Source organism: Hyla sarda, unplaced genomic scaffold (genome assembly GCF_029499605.1).
Source record: "Hyla sarda isolate aHylSar1 unplaced genomic scaffold, aHylSar1.hap1 scaffold_1855, whole genome shotgun sequence".
Classification (NCBI taxonomy): Eukaryota; Metazoa; Chordata; class Amphibia; order Anura; family Hylidae; genus Hyla; species Hyla sarda.
Window position 1 is genome coordinate 1 of NW_026608505.1, and position 14,140 is coordinate 14,140.

General features: G+C 46.2%; 7 non-coding genes across 7 annotated transcripts; all 7 read left to right on the forward strand.

Moving 5' to 3' along the window:
- The first annotated feature begins 2 nt into the window (after window positions 1-2).
- LOC130315012 (U2 spliceosomal RNA) lies at window positions 3-193 on the forward strand. The gene has a single exon (XR_008862608.1). It is a non-coding gene; the product is annotated as a U2 spliceosomal RNA (small nuclear RNA).
- Window positions 194-2,279: 2,086 nt separating this feature from the next.
- On the forward strand, window positions 2,280-2,470 carry LOC130315011 (U2 spliceosomal RNA). The gene has a single exon (XR_008862607.1). It is a non-coding gene; the product is annotated as a U2 spliceosomal RNA (small nuclear RNA).
- Window positions 2,471-4,559: 2,089 nt separating this feature from the next.
- On the forward strand, window positions 4,560-4,750 carry LOC130315013 (U2 spliceosomal RNA). The gene has a single exon (XR_008862609.1). It is a non-coding gene; the product is annotated as a U2 spliceosomal RNA (small nuclear RNA).
- Window positions 4,751-6,841: 2,091 nt separating this feature from the next.
- Window positions 6,842-7,032, forward strand: LOC130314987 (U2 spliceosomal RNA). The gene has a single exon (XR_008862585.1). It is a non-coding gene; the product is annotated as a U2 spliceosomal RNA (small nuclear RNA).
- A 2,081-nt stretch (window positions 7,033-9,113) lies between these two features.
- LOC130314988 (U2 spliceosomal RNA) lies at window positions 9,114-9,304 on the forward strand. Its single transcript, XR_008862586.1, has one exon. It is a non-coding gene; the product is annotated as a U2 spliceosomal RNA (small nuclear RNA).
- Window positions 9,305-11,393: 2,089 nt separating this feature from the next.
- LOC130314989 (U2 spliceosomal RNA) lies at window positions 11,394-11,584 on the forward strand. Its single transcript, XR_008862587.1, has one exon. It is a non-coding gene; the product is annotated as a U2 spliceosomal RNA (small nuclear RNA).
- A 2,089-nt stretch (window positions 11,585-13,673) lies between these two features.
- On the forward strand, window positions 13,674-13,864 carry LOC130314990 (U2 spliceosomal RNA). The gene has a single exon (XR_008862588.1). It is a non-coding gene; the product is annotated as a U2 spliceosomal RNA (small nuclear RNA).
- Window positions 13,865-14,140: the final 276 nt, after the last annotated feature.

The window sequence follows — 14,140 nt, forward strand, 5'->3', positions numbered from 1 at the left end:
TTATCGCTTCTCGGCCTTTTGGCTAAGATCAAGTGTAGTATCTGTTCTTATCAGTTTAATATCTGATACGTCCCCTATCTGGGGACCATATATTAAATGGATTTTTGAGAACGGGGGCCGATTTCGAAGCTTGCTTCCGTCGCCCTATGCATTGACCCGATATGGCAGTATCTTCGGGTACAGTGCACCACCCCCTTACAGGGTTAAAAAGAAAGATTCCTACTTTCATTGCTACCTGCTTGCTGGCTAGCCAGCTAGCCAGCCCTGTGGGCCTTGCTGCTGCTGCAGCCAAAAAACAAAAGGTGGTGCTGCTGCTGCTTCTGCTGCTTCTGCTTCTGCTTGTGTCTGGCCGCTGTTGGAGCGTCCAGGCACAGGACTTCTGCTGCTGCTGACTAAATGGCCTCCTTAATTGGATCATTTGAGTAGCCAGCACACCTGTGCAGGTAGGGCATGACATGATAGGCAGCTGCCTTGATAGCGGGTGGGTGCTGAATGTTCCTAATTGACAAAATAAGATTAATGCTTATGAAGAAATATAAAATCTCATCCCTTCCCCAATATCGCGCCACACCCCTACCCCTTAATTCCCTGGTTGAACTTGATGGACATATGTCTTTTTTCGACCGTACTAACTATGTAACTATGTAACATAACATGGGGGGGGGGGGGGTCTCCTGGCTGTTCACACAGGTGTGTCATTGCTGTACATTGACCATGCATTGCTTCTGTGGTATTGCAAAGGCAAAGACAAATGCTTCCAGCCATCCATTGCACTAATGGATTGGTCATCAGCTGGCTGTCTATGTCCCGCATCAATATAGACCAAAGTACAGAGGGTTAGGCTATGCTATTGTGCACCTACCTGATGCATCAGAAGGTGCGAGGCCCTTGCTAAATTCTGTGCACAGACTTTGAGATCTATACTTTAGACTGTATCTAAACCTGCTCCAACATGGACTGACATTCTGGCCTACTTTCAGCCGATGCGACTTGTCTGTCGCTGAACAGTCGCTTTTTATGTATTCAGCACCTATGTATAATGTTGTAAAAATGCTCTAGAAGCTAAAGTCGCAGAAATGTCACACATATTTGGCCTGCAACTTTCTGTGCGACAAATTCAGACAGGAAAAATCAGTATAAATCCTTAGAAAATTATCCCCCAGTGTCTCCATCTGCTGGCGGTATTGAATAAGCATTGCTGCACTGATGGGGTATGCATTAGACGAAAAAAAAGAAGAAAAAGAAGAATAATACGCCCAGAAAAGAGGCGAAAAGGAGAAAAACGTAAAAAAACGTGAAAAAAAAGTAAGAGGAAGAGAAGGGAAAAAAAGGTGGAAATGGGTTTAAAAGTGATTTCGGCGGAGAATATATATATATATATATATATATATATATATATATATATACGCGCACACACACACATATATATAAACGTATTCTCCGTTGAGATATTGCAGCCGCTGCTGTGTCCAGGCCCAGGAGCCTTAGCACTGTGCTGTGATGTCACTCAATACCACTGACATCACTAGGTGTAAACAACATCTCTCCTTTGCTGTGTATGTGACTATGGAGCTGTTTGGTGATGTCGTCTATTATGGCCTTCATAGAAGCAACAGGAGATTGTTGCATCCATCTAGAACCCTCAGAACTACAGTGCTATGATGTCACTCACTTCCACAGGCCTTGCAGAGTGTAAACAACAACAACCCAGCTTTGTTGTGTATGTAACCATAGGGATTTGTGATGTCACCTAGAACCTTCACAGCAGCGACAGCTTTATGAGGAGCATCAGCACTGCTCTGCCTGAGCAGAACCATCACCGCCATAGGTTGTCAAATAACCCGGGTTTAACCCACACAGGTAAGTCCAATGGGGTGCAGGCATGTCCTCTATGCTTACAGCTTCCCGTGGGTGTTGGTTTGATACCGTTTGGGGACAGCCAAGGAGGCATCTGCAGGCAACAAAGGTAGGTGTGTGCTTGTGTGTGTGTTTCCTATGCAGATCCTAAGCCCAGTGTCACATGCAAGTAGGAGGAGTAAGAAGGGTTCCTGGCAAATCCGGGTTATGGATTGCATTTAAAAAGGCCCCGTGGGAGTGCAATGGGCCCCTGTCTTGCTGCTTAGCAATAATGGTATGGGTTTAGGTTCTGCTGTGTGTACTGGTGGTTGACTGCCCCCCAGCCCAGAGTGTGCATGGAAAATTGTCTGGCAGCCTCCCTGACAGCAAGCAGTGATAGTGCCCATGAAGGGCACCTTGTTGGGCCCGCCCCTTTCACGGTTATCGCTTCTCGGCCTTTTGGCTAAGATCAAGTGTAGTATCTGTTCTTATCAGTTTAATATATGATACGTCCCCTATCTGGGGACCATATATTAAATGGATTTTTGAGAACGGGGGCCGATTTCGAAGCTTGCTTCCGTCGCCCTATGCATTGACCCGATATGGCAGTATCTTCGGGTACAGTGCACCACCCCCTTACAGGGTTAAAAAGAAAGATTCCTACTTTCATTGCTACCTGCTTGCTGGCTAGCCAGCTAGCCAGCCCTGTGGGCCTTGCTGCTGCTGCAGCCAAAAAACAAAAGGTGGTGCTGCTGCTGCTTCTGCTGCTTCTGCTTCTGCTTGTGTCTGGCCGCTGTTGGAGCGTCCAGGCACAGGACTTCTGCTGCTGCTGACTAAATGGCCTCCTTAATTGGATCATTTGAGTAGCCAGCACACCTGTGCAGGTAGGGCATGACATGATAGGCAGCTGCCTTGATAGCGGGTGGGTGCTGAATGTTCCTAATTGACAAAATAAGATTAATGCTTATGAAGAAATATAAAATCTCATCCCTTCCCCAATATCGCGCCACACCCCTACCCCTTAATTCCCTGGTTGAACTTGATGGACATATGTCTTTTTTCGACCGTACTAACTATGTAACTATGTAACATAACATGGGGGGGGGGGGTCTCCTGGCTGTTCACACAGGTGTGTCATTGCTGTACATTGACCATGCATTGCTTCTGTGGTATTGCAAAGGCAAAGACAAATGCTTCTAGCCATCCATTGCACTAATGGATTGGTCATCAGCTGGCTGTCTATGTCCCGCATCAATATAGACCAAAGTACAGAGGGTTAGGCTATGCTATTGTGCACCTACCTGATGCATCAGAAGGTGCGAGGCCCTTGCTAAATTCTGTGCACAGACTTTGAGATCTATACTTTAGACTGTATCTAAACCTGCTCCAACATGGACTGACATTCTGGCCTACTTTCAGCCGATGCGACTTGTCTGTCGCTGAACAGTCGCTTTTTATGTATTCAGCACCTATGTATAATGTTGTAAAAATGCTCTAGAAGCTAAAGTCGCAGAAATGTCACACATATTTGGCCTGCAACTTTCTGTGCGACAAATTCAGACAGGAAAAATCAGTATAAATCCTTAGAAAATTATCCCCCAGTGTCTCCATCTGCTGGCGGTATTGAATAAGCATTGCTGCACTGATGGGGTATGCATTAGACGAAAAAAAAGAAGAAAAAGAAGAATAATACGCCCAGAAAAGAGGCGAAAAGGAGAAAAACGTAAAAAAACGTGAAAAAAAAGTAAGAGGAAGAGAAGGGAAAAAAAGGTGGAAATGGGTTTAAAAGTGATTTCGGCGGAGAAATATATATATATATATATATATATATATATATATATATATATATACGCGCACACACACACATATATATAAACGTATTCTCCGTTGAGATATTGCAGCCGCTGCTGTGTCCAGGCCCAGGAGCCTTAGCACTGTGCTGTGATGTCACTCAATACCACTGACATCACTAGGTGTAAACAACATCTCTCCTTTGCTGTGTATGTGACTATGGAGCTGTTTGGTGATGTCGTCTATTATGGCCTTCATAGAAGCAACAGGAGATTGTTGCATCCATCTAGAACCCTCAGAACTACAGTGCTATGATGTCACTCACTTCCACAGGCCTTGCAGAGTGTAAACAACAACAACCCAGCTTTGTTGTGTATGTAACCATAGGGATTTGTGATGTCACCTAGAACCTTCACAGCAGCGACAGCTTTATGAGGAGCATCAGCACTGCTCTGCCTGAGCAGAACCATCACCGCCATAGGTTGTCAAATAACCCGGGTTTAACCCACACAGGTAAGTCCAATGGGGTGCAGGCATGTCCTCTATGCTTACAGCTTCCCGTGGGTGTTGGTTTGATACCGTTTGGGGACAGCCAAGGAGGCATCTGCAGGCAACAAAGGTAGGTGTGTGCTTGTGTGTGTGTTTCCTATGCAGATCCTAAGCCCAGTGTCACATGCAAGTAGGAGGAGTAAGAAGGGTTCCTGGCAAATCCGGGTTATGGATTGCATTTAAAAAGGCCCCGTGGGAGTGCAATGGGCCCCTGTCTTGCTGCTTAGCAATAATGGTATGGGTTTAGGTTCTGCTGTGTGTACTGGTGGTTGACTGCCCCCCAGCCCAGAGTGTGCATGGAAAATTGTCTGGCAGCCTCCCTGACAGCAAGCAGTGATAGTGCCCATGAAGGGCACCTTGTTGGGCCCGCCCCTTTCACGGTTATCGCTTCTCGGCCTTTTGGCTAAGATCAAGTGTAGTATCTGTTCTTATCAGTTTAATATCTGATACGTCCCCTATCTGGGGACCATATATTAAATGGATTTTTGAGAACGGGGGCCGATTTCGAAGCTTGCTTCCGTCGCCCTATGCATTGACCCGATATGGCAGTATCTTCGGGTACAGTGCACCACCCCCTTACAGGGTTAAAAAGAAAGATTCCTACTTTCATTGCTACCTGCTTGCTGGCTAGCCAGCTAGCCAGCCCTGTGGGCCTTGCTGCTGCTGCAGCCAAAAAACAAAAGGTGGTGCTGCTGCTGCTTCTGCTGCTTCTGCTTCTGCTTGTGTCTGGCCGCTGTTGGAGCGTCCAGGCACAGGACTTCTGCTGCTGCTGACTAAATGGCCTCCTTAATTGGATCATTTGAGTAGCCAGCACACCTGTGCAGGTAGGGCATGACATGATAGGCAGCTGCCTTGATAGCGGGTGGGTGCTGAATGTTCCTAATTGACAAAATAAGATTAATGCTTATGAAGAAATATAAAATCTCATCCCTTCCCCAATATCGCGCCACACCCCTACCCCTTAATTCCCTGGTTGAACTTGATGGACATATGTCTTTTTTCGACCGTACTAACTATGTAACTATGTAACATAACATGGGGGGGGGGGGGGGGTCTCCTGGCTGTTCACACAGGTGTGTCATTGCTGTACATTGACCATGCATTGCTTCTGTGGTATTGCAAAGGCAAAGACAAATGCTTCCAGCCATCCATTGCACTAATGGATTGGTCATCAGCTGGCTGTCTATGTCCCGCATCAATATAGACCAAAGTACAGAGGGTTAGGCTATGCTATTGTGCACCTACCTGATGCATCAGAAGGTGCGAGGCCCTTGCTAAATTCTGTGCACAGACTTTGAGATCTATACTTTAGACTGTATCTAAACCTGCTCCAACATGGACTGACATTCTGGCCTACTTTCAGCCGATGCGACTTGTCTGTCGCTGAACAGTCGCTTTTTATGTATTCAGCACCTATGTATAATGTTGTAAAAATGCTCTAGAAGCTAAAGTCGCAGAAATGTCACACATATTTGGCCTGCAACTTTCTGTGCGACAAATTCAGACAGGAAAAATCAGTATAAATCCTTAGAAAATTATCCCCCAGTGTCTCCATCTGCTGGCGGTATTGAATAAGCATTGCTGCACTGATGGGGTATGCATTAGACGAAAAAAAAGAAGAAAAAGAAGAATAATACGCCCAGAAAAGAGGCGAAAAGGAGAAAAACGTAAAAAAACGTGAAAAAAAAGTAAGAGGAAGAGAAGGGAAAAAAAGGTGGAAATGGGTTTAAAAGTGATTTCGGCGGAGAAATATATATATATATATATATATATATATATATATATATATATACGCGCACACACACACATATATATAAACGTATTCTCCGTTGAGATATTGCAGCCGCTGCTGTGTCCAGGCCCAGGAGCCTTAGCACTGTGCTGTGATGTCACTCAATACCACTGACATCACTAGGTGTAAACAACATCTCTCCTTTGCTGTGTATGTGACTATGGAGCTGTTTGGTGATGTCGTCTATTATGGCCTTCATAGAAGCAACAGGAGATTGTTGCATCCATCTAGAACCCTCAGAACTACAGTGCTATGATGTCACTCACTTCCACAGGCCTTGCAGAGTGTAAACAACAACAACCCAGCTTTGTTGTGTATGTAACCATAGGGATTTGTGATGTCACCTAGAACCTTCACAGCAGCGACAGCTTTATGAGGAGCATCAGCACTGCTCTGCCTGAGCAGAACCATCACCGCCATAGGTTGTCAAATAACCCGGGTTTAACCCACACAGGTAAGTCCAATGGGGTGCAGGCATGTCCTCTATGCTTACAGCTTCCCGTGGGTGTTGGTTTGATACCGTTTGGGGACAGCCAAGGAGGCATCTGCAGGCAACAAAGGTAGGTGTGTGCTTGTGTGTGTGTTTCCTATGCAGATCCTAAGCCCAGTGTCACATGCAAGTAGGAGGAGTAAGAAGGGTTCCTGGCAAATCCGGGTTATGGATTGCATTTAAAAAGGCCCCGTGGGAGTGCAATGGGCCCCTGTCTTGCTGCTTAGCAATAATGGTATGGGTTTAGGTTCTGCTGTGTGTACTGGTGGTTGACTGCCCCCCAGCCCAGAGTGTGCATGGAAAATTGTCTGGCAGCCTCCCTGACAGCAAGCAGTGATAGTGCCCATGAAGGGCACCTTGTTGGGCCCGCCCCTTTCACGGTTATCGCTTCTCGGCCTTTTGGCTAAGATCAAGTGTAGTATCTGTTCTTATCAGTTTAATATCTGATACGTCCCCTATCTGGGGACCATATATTAAATGGATTTTTGAGAACGGGGGCCGATTTCGAAGCTTGCTTCCGTCGCCCTATGCATTGACCCGATATGGCAGTATCTTCGGGTACAGTGCACCACCCCCTTACAGGGTTAAAAAGAAAGATTCCTACTTTCATTGCTACCTGCTTGCTGGCTAGCCAGCTAGCCAGCCCTGTGGGCCTTGCTGCTGCTGCAGCCAAAAAACAAAAGGTGGTGCTGCTGCTGCTTCTGCTGCTTCTGCTTCTGCTTGTGTCTGGCCGCTGTTGGAGCGTCCAGGCACAGGACTTCTGCTGCTGCTGACTAAATGGCCTCCTTAATTGGATCATTTGAGTAGCCAGCACACCTGTGCAGGTAGGGCATGACATGATAGGCAGCTGCCTTGATAGCGGGTGGGTGCTGAATGTTCCTAATTGACAAAATAAGATTAATGCTTATGAAGAAATATAAAATCTCATCCCTTCCCCAATATCGCGCCACACCCCTACCCCTTAATTCCCTGGTTGAACTTGATGGACATATGTCTTTTTTCGACCGTACTAACTATGTAACTATGTAACATAACATGGGGGGGGGGGGTCTCCTGGCTGTTCACACAGGTGTGTCATTGCTGTACATTGACCATGCATTGCTTCTGTGGTATTGCAAAGGCAAAGACAAATGCTTCCAGCCATCCATTGCACTAATGGATTGGTCATCAGCTGGCTGTCTATGTCCCGCATCAATATAGACCAAAGTACAGAGGGTTAGGCTATGCTATTGTGCACCTACCTGATGCATCAGAAGGTGCGAGGCCCTTGCTAAATTCTGTGCACAGACTTTGAGATCTATACTTTAGACTGTATCTAAACCTGCTCCAACATGGACTGACATTCTGGCCTACTTTCAGCCGATGCGACTTGTCTGTCGCTGAACAGTCGCTTTTTATGTATTCAGCACCTATGTATAATGTTGTAAAAATGCTCTAGAAGCTAAAGTCGCAGAAATGTCACACATATTTGGCCTGCAACTTTCTGTGCGACAAATTCAGACAGGAAAAATCAGTATAAATCCTTAGAAAATTATCCCCCAGTGTCTCCATCTGCTGGCGGTATTGAATAAGCATTGCTGCACTGATGGGGTATGCATTAGACGAAAAAAAAGAAGAAAAAGAAGAATAATACGCCCAGAAAAGAGGCGAAAAGGAGAAAAACGTAAAAAAACGTGAAAAAAAAGTAAGAGGAAGAGAAGGGAAAAAAAGGTGGAAATGGGTTTAAAAGTGATTTCGGCGGAGAAATATATATATATATATATATATATATATATATATATACGCGCACACACACACATATATATAAACGTATTCTCCGTTGAGATATTGCAGCCGCTGCTGTGTCCAGGCCCAGGGGCCTTAGCACTGTGCTGTGATGTCACTCAATACCACTGACATCACTAGGTGTAAACAACATCTCTCCTTTGCTGTGTATGTGACTATGGAGCTGTTTGGTGATGTCGTCTATTATGGCCTTCATAGAAGCAACAGGAGATTGTTGCATCCATCTAGAACCCTCAGAACTACAGTGCTATGATGTCACTCACTTCCACAGGCCTTGCAGAGTGTAAACAACAACAACCCAGCTTTGTTGTGTATGTAACCATAGGGATTTGTGATGTCACCTAGAACCTTCACAGCAGCGACAGCTTTATGAGGAGCATCAGCACTGCTCTGCCTGAGCAGAACCATCACCGCCATAGGTTGTCAAATAACCCGGGTTTAACCCACACAGGTAAGTCCAATGGGGTGCAGGCATGTCCTCTATGCTTACAGCTTCCCGTGGGTGTTGGTTTGATACCGTTTGGGGACAGCCAAGGAGGCATCTGCAGGCAACAAAGGTAGGTGTGTGCTTGTGTGTGTGTTTCCTATGCAGATCCTAAGCCCAGTGTCACATGCAAGTAGGAGGAGTAAGAAGGGTTCCTGGCAAATCCGGGTTATGGATTGCATTTAAAAAGGCCCCGTGGGAGTGCAATGGGCCCCTGTCTTGCTGCTTAGCAATAATGGTATGGGTTTAGGTTCTGCTGTGTGTACTGGTGGTTGACTGCCCCCCAGCCCAGAGTGTGCATGGAAAATTGTCTGGCAGCCTCCCTGACAGCAAGCAGTGATAGTGCCCATGAAGGGCACCTTGTTGGGCCCGCCCCTTTCACGGTTATCGCTTCTCGGCCTTTTGGCTAAGATCAAGTGTAGTATCTGTTCTTATCAGTTTAATATCTGATACGTCCCCTATCTGGGGACCATATATTAAATGGATTTTTGAGAACGGGGGCCGATTTCGAAGCTTGCTTCCGTCGCCCTATGCATTGACCCGATATGGCAGTATCTTCGGGTACAGTGCACCACCCCCTTACAGGGTTAAAAAGAAAGATTCCTACTTTCATTGCTACCTGCTTGCTGGCTAGCCAGCTAGCCAGCCCTGTGGGCCTTGCTGCTGCTGCAGCCAAAAAACAAAAGGTGGTGCTGCTGCTGCTTCTGCTGCTTCTGCTTCTGCTTGTGTCTGGCCGCTGTTGGAGCGTCCAGGCACAGGACTTCTGCTGCTGCTGACTAAATGGCCTCCTTAATTGGATCATTTGAGTAGCCAGCACACCTGTGCAGGTAGGGCATGACATGATAGGCAGCTGCCTTGATAGCGGGTGGGTGCTGAATGTTCCTAATTGACAAAATAAGATTAATGCTTATGAAGAAATATAAAATCTCATCCCTTCCCCAATATCGCGCCACACCCCTACCCCTTAATTCCCTGGTTGAACTTGATGGACATATGTCTTTTTTCGACCGTACTAACTATGTAACTATGTAACATAACATGGGGGGGGGGGGGGGTCTCCTGGCTGTTCACACAGGTGTGTCATTGCTGTACATTGACCATGCATTGCTTCTGTGGTATTGCAAAGGCAAAGACAAATGCTTCCAGCCATCCATTGCACTAATGGATTGGTCATCAGCTGGCTGTCTATGTCCCGCATCAATATAGACCAAAGTACAGAGGGTTAGGCTATGCTATTGTGCACCTACCTGATGCATCAGAAGGTGCGAGGCCCTTGCTAAATTCTGTGCACAGACTTTGAGATCTATACTTTAGACTGTATCTAAACCTGCTCCAACATGGACTGACATTCTGGCCTACTTTCAGCCGATGCGACTTGTCTGTCGCTGAACAGTCGCTTTTTATGTATTCAGCACCTATGTATAATGTTGTAAAAATGCTCTAGAAGCTAAAGTCGCAGAAATGTCACACATATTTGGCCTGCAACTTTCTGTGCGACAAATTCAGACAGGAAAAATCAGTATAAATCCTTAGAAAATTATCCCCCAGTGTCTCCATCTGCTGGCGGTATTGAATAAGCATTGCTGCACTGATGGGGTATGCATTAGACGAAAAAAAAGAAGAAAAAGAAGAATAATACGCCCAGAAAAGAGGCGAAAAGGAGAAAAACGTAAAAAAACGTGAAAAAAAAGTAAGAGGAAGAGAAGGGAAAAAAAGGTGGAAATGGGTTTAAAAGTGATTTCGGCGGAGAATATATATATATATATATATATATATATATATATATATATATACGCGCACACACACACATATATATAAACGTATTCTCCGTTGAGATATTGCAGCCGCTGCTGTGTCCAGGCCCAGGAGCCTTAGCACTGTGCTGTGATGTCACTCAATACCACTGACATCACTAGGTGTAAACAACATCTCTCCTTTGCTGTGTATGTGACTATGGAGCTGTTTGGTGATGTCGTCTATTATGGCCTTCATAGAAGCAACAGGAGATTGTTGCATCCATCTAGAACCCTGAGAACTACAGTGCTATGATGTCACTCACTTCCACAGGCCTTGCAGAGTGTAAACAACAACAACCCAGCTTTGTTGTGTATGTAACCATAGGGATTTGTGATGTCACCTAGAACCTTCACAGCAGCGACAGCTTTATGAGGAGCATCAGCACTGCTCTGCCTGAGCAGAACCATCACCGCCATAGGTTGTCAAATAACCCGGGTTTAACCCACACAGGTAAGTCCAATGGGGTGCAGGCATGTCCTCTATGCTTACAGCTTCCCGTGGGTGTTGGTTTGATACCGTTTGGGGACAGCCAAGGAGGCATCTGCAGGCAACAAAGGTAGGTGTGTGCTTGTGTGTGTGTTTCCTATGCAGATCCTAAGCCCAGTGTCACATGCAAGTAGGAGGAGTAAGAAGGGTTCCTGGCAAATCCGGGTTATGGATTGCATTTAAAAAGGCCCCGTGGGAGTGCAATGGGCCCCTGTCTTGCTGCTTAGCAATAATGGTATGGGTTTAGGTTCTGCTGTGTGTACTGGTGGTTGACTGCCCCCCAGCCCAGAGTGTGCATGGAAAATTGTCTGGCAGCCTCCCTGACAGCAAGCAGTGATAGTGCCCATGAAGGGCACCTTGTTGGGCCCGCCCCTTTCACGGTTATCGCTTCTCGGCCTTTTGGCTAAGATCAAGTGTAGTATCTGTTCTTATCAGTTTAATATCTGATACGTCCCCTATCTGGGGACCATATATTAAATGGATTTTTGAGAACGGGGGCCGATTTCGAAGCTTGCTTCCGTCGCCCTATGCATTGACCCGATATGGCAGTATCTTCGGGTACAGTGCACCACCCCCTTACAGGGTTAAAAAGAAAGATTCCTACTTTCATTGCTACCTGCTTGCTGGCTAGCCAGCTAGCCAGCCCTGTGGGCCTTGCTGCTGCTGCAGCCAAAAAACAAAAGGTGGTGCTGCTGCTGCTTCTGCTGCTTCTGCTTCTGCTTGTGTCTGGCCGCTGTTGGAGCGTCCAGGCACAGGACTTCTGCTGCTGCTGACTAAATGGCCTCCTTAATTGGATCATTTGAGTAGCCAGCACACCTGTGCAGGTAGGGCATGACATGATAGGCAGCTGCCTTGATAGCGGGTGGGTGCTGAATGTTCCTAATTGACAAAATAAGATTAATGCTTATGAAGAAATATAAAATCTCATCCCTTCCCCAATATCGCGCCACACCCCTACCCCTTAATTCCCTGGTTGAACTTGATGGACATATGTCTTTTTTCGACCGTACTAACTATGTAACTATGTAACATAACATAGGGGGGGGGGGGGGGTCTCCTGGCTGTTCACACAGGTGTGTCATTGCTGTACATTGACCATGCATTGCTTCTGTGGTATTGCAAAGGCAAAGACAAATGCTTCCAGCCATCCATTGCACTAATGGATTGGTCATCAGCTGGCTGTCTATGTCCCGCATCAATATAGACCAAAGTACAGAGGGTTAGGCTATGCTATTGTGCACCTACCTGATGCATCAGAAGGTGCGAGGCCCTTGCTAAATTCTGTGCACAGACTTTGAGATCTATACTTTAGACTGTATCTAAACCTGCTCCAACATGGACTGACATTCTGGCCTACTTTCAGCCGATGCGACTTGTCTGTCGCTGAACAGTCGCTTTTTATGTATTCAGCACCTATGTATAATGTTGTAAAAATGCTCTAGAAGCTAAAGTCGCAGAAATGTCACACATATTTGGCCTGCAACTTTCTGTGCGACAAATTCAGACAGGAAAAATCAGTATAAATCCTTAGAAAATTATCCCCCAGTGTCTCCATCTGCTGGCGGTATTGAATAAGCATTGCTGCACTGATGGGGTATGCATTAGACGAAAAAAAAGAAGAAAAAGAAGAATAATACGCCCAGAAAAGAGGCGAAAAGGAGAAAAACGTAAAAAAACGTGAAAAAAAAGTAAGAGGAAGAGAAGGGAAAAAAAGGTGGAAATGGGTTTAAAAGTGATTTCGGCGGAGAAATATATATATATATATATATATATATATATATATATATATACGCGCACACACACACATATATATAAACGTATTCTCCGTTGAGATATTGCAGCCGCTGCTGTGTCCAGGCCCAGGAGCCTTAGCACTGTGCTGTGATGTCACTCAATACCACTGACATCACTAGGTGTAAACAACATCTCTCCTTTGCTGTGTATGTGACTATGGAGCTGTTTGGTGATGTCGTCTATTATGGCCTTCATAGAAGCAACAGGAGATTGTTGAATCCATCTAGAACCCTCAGAACTACAGTGCTATGATGTCACTCACTTCCACAGGCCTTGCAGAGTGTAAACAACAACAACCCAGCTTTGTTGTGTATGTAACCATAGGGATTTGTGATGTCACCTAGAACCTTCACAGCAGCGACAGCTTTATGAGGAGCATCAGCACTGCTCTGCCTGAGCAGAACCATCACCGCCATAGGTTGTCAAATAACCCGGGTTTAACCCACACAGGTAAGTCCAATGGGGTGCAGGCATGTCCTCTATGCTTACAGCTTCCCGTGGGTGTTGGTTTGATACCGTTTGGGGACAGCCAAGGAGGCATCTGCAGGCAACAAAGGTAGGTGTGTGCTTGTGTGTGTGTTTCCTATGCAGATCCTAAGCCCAGTGTCACATGCAAGTAGGAGGAGTAAGAAGGGTTCCTGGCAAATCCGGGTTATGGATTGCATTTAAAAAGGCCCCGTGGGAGTGCAATGGGCCCCTGTCTTGCTGCTTAGCAATAATGGTATGGGTTTAGGTTCTGCTGTGTGTACTGGTGGTTGACTGCCCCCCAGCCCAGAGTGTGCATGGAAAATTGTCTGGCAGCCTCCCTGACAGCAAGCAGTGATAGTGCCCATGAAGGGCACCTTGTTGGGCCCGCCCCTTTCACGGTTATCGCTTCTCGGCCTTTTGGCTAAGATCAAGTGTAGTATCTGTTCTTATCAGTTTAATATCTGATACGTCCCCTATCTGGGGACCATATATTAAATGGATTTTTGAGAACGGGGGCCGATTTCGAAGCTTGCTTCCGTCGCCCTATGCATTGACCCGATATGGCAGTATCTTCGGGTACAGTGCACCACCCCCTTACAGGGTTAAAAAGAAAGATTCCTACTTTCATTGCTACCTGCTTGCTGGCTAGCCAGCTAGCCAGCCCTGTGGGCCTTGCTGCTGCTGCAGCCAAAAAACAAAAGGTGGTGCTGCTGCTGCTTCTGCTGCTTCTGCTTCTGCTTGTGTCTGGCCGCTGTTGGAGCGTCCAGGCACAGGACTTCTGCTGCTGCTGACTAAATGGCCTCCTTAATTGGATCATTTGAGTAGCCAGCACACCTGTGCAGGTAGGGCATGACATGATAGGCAGCTG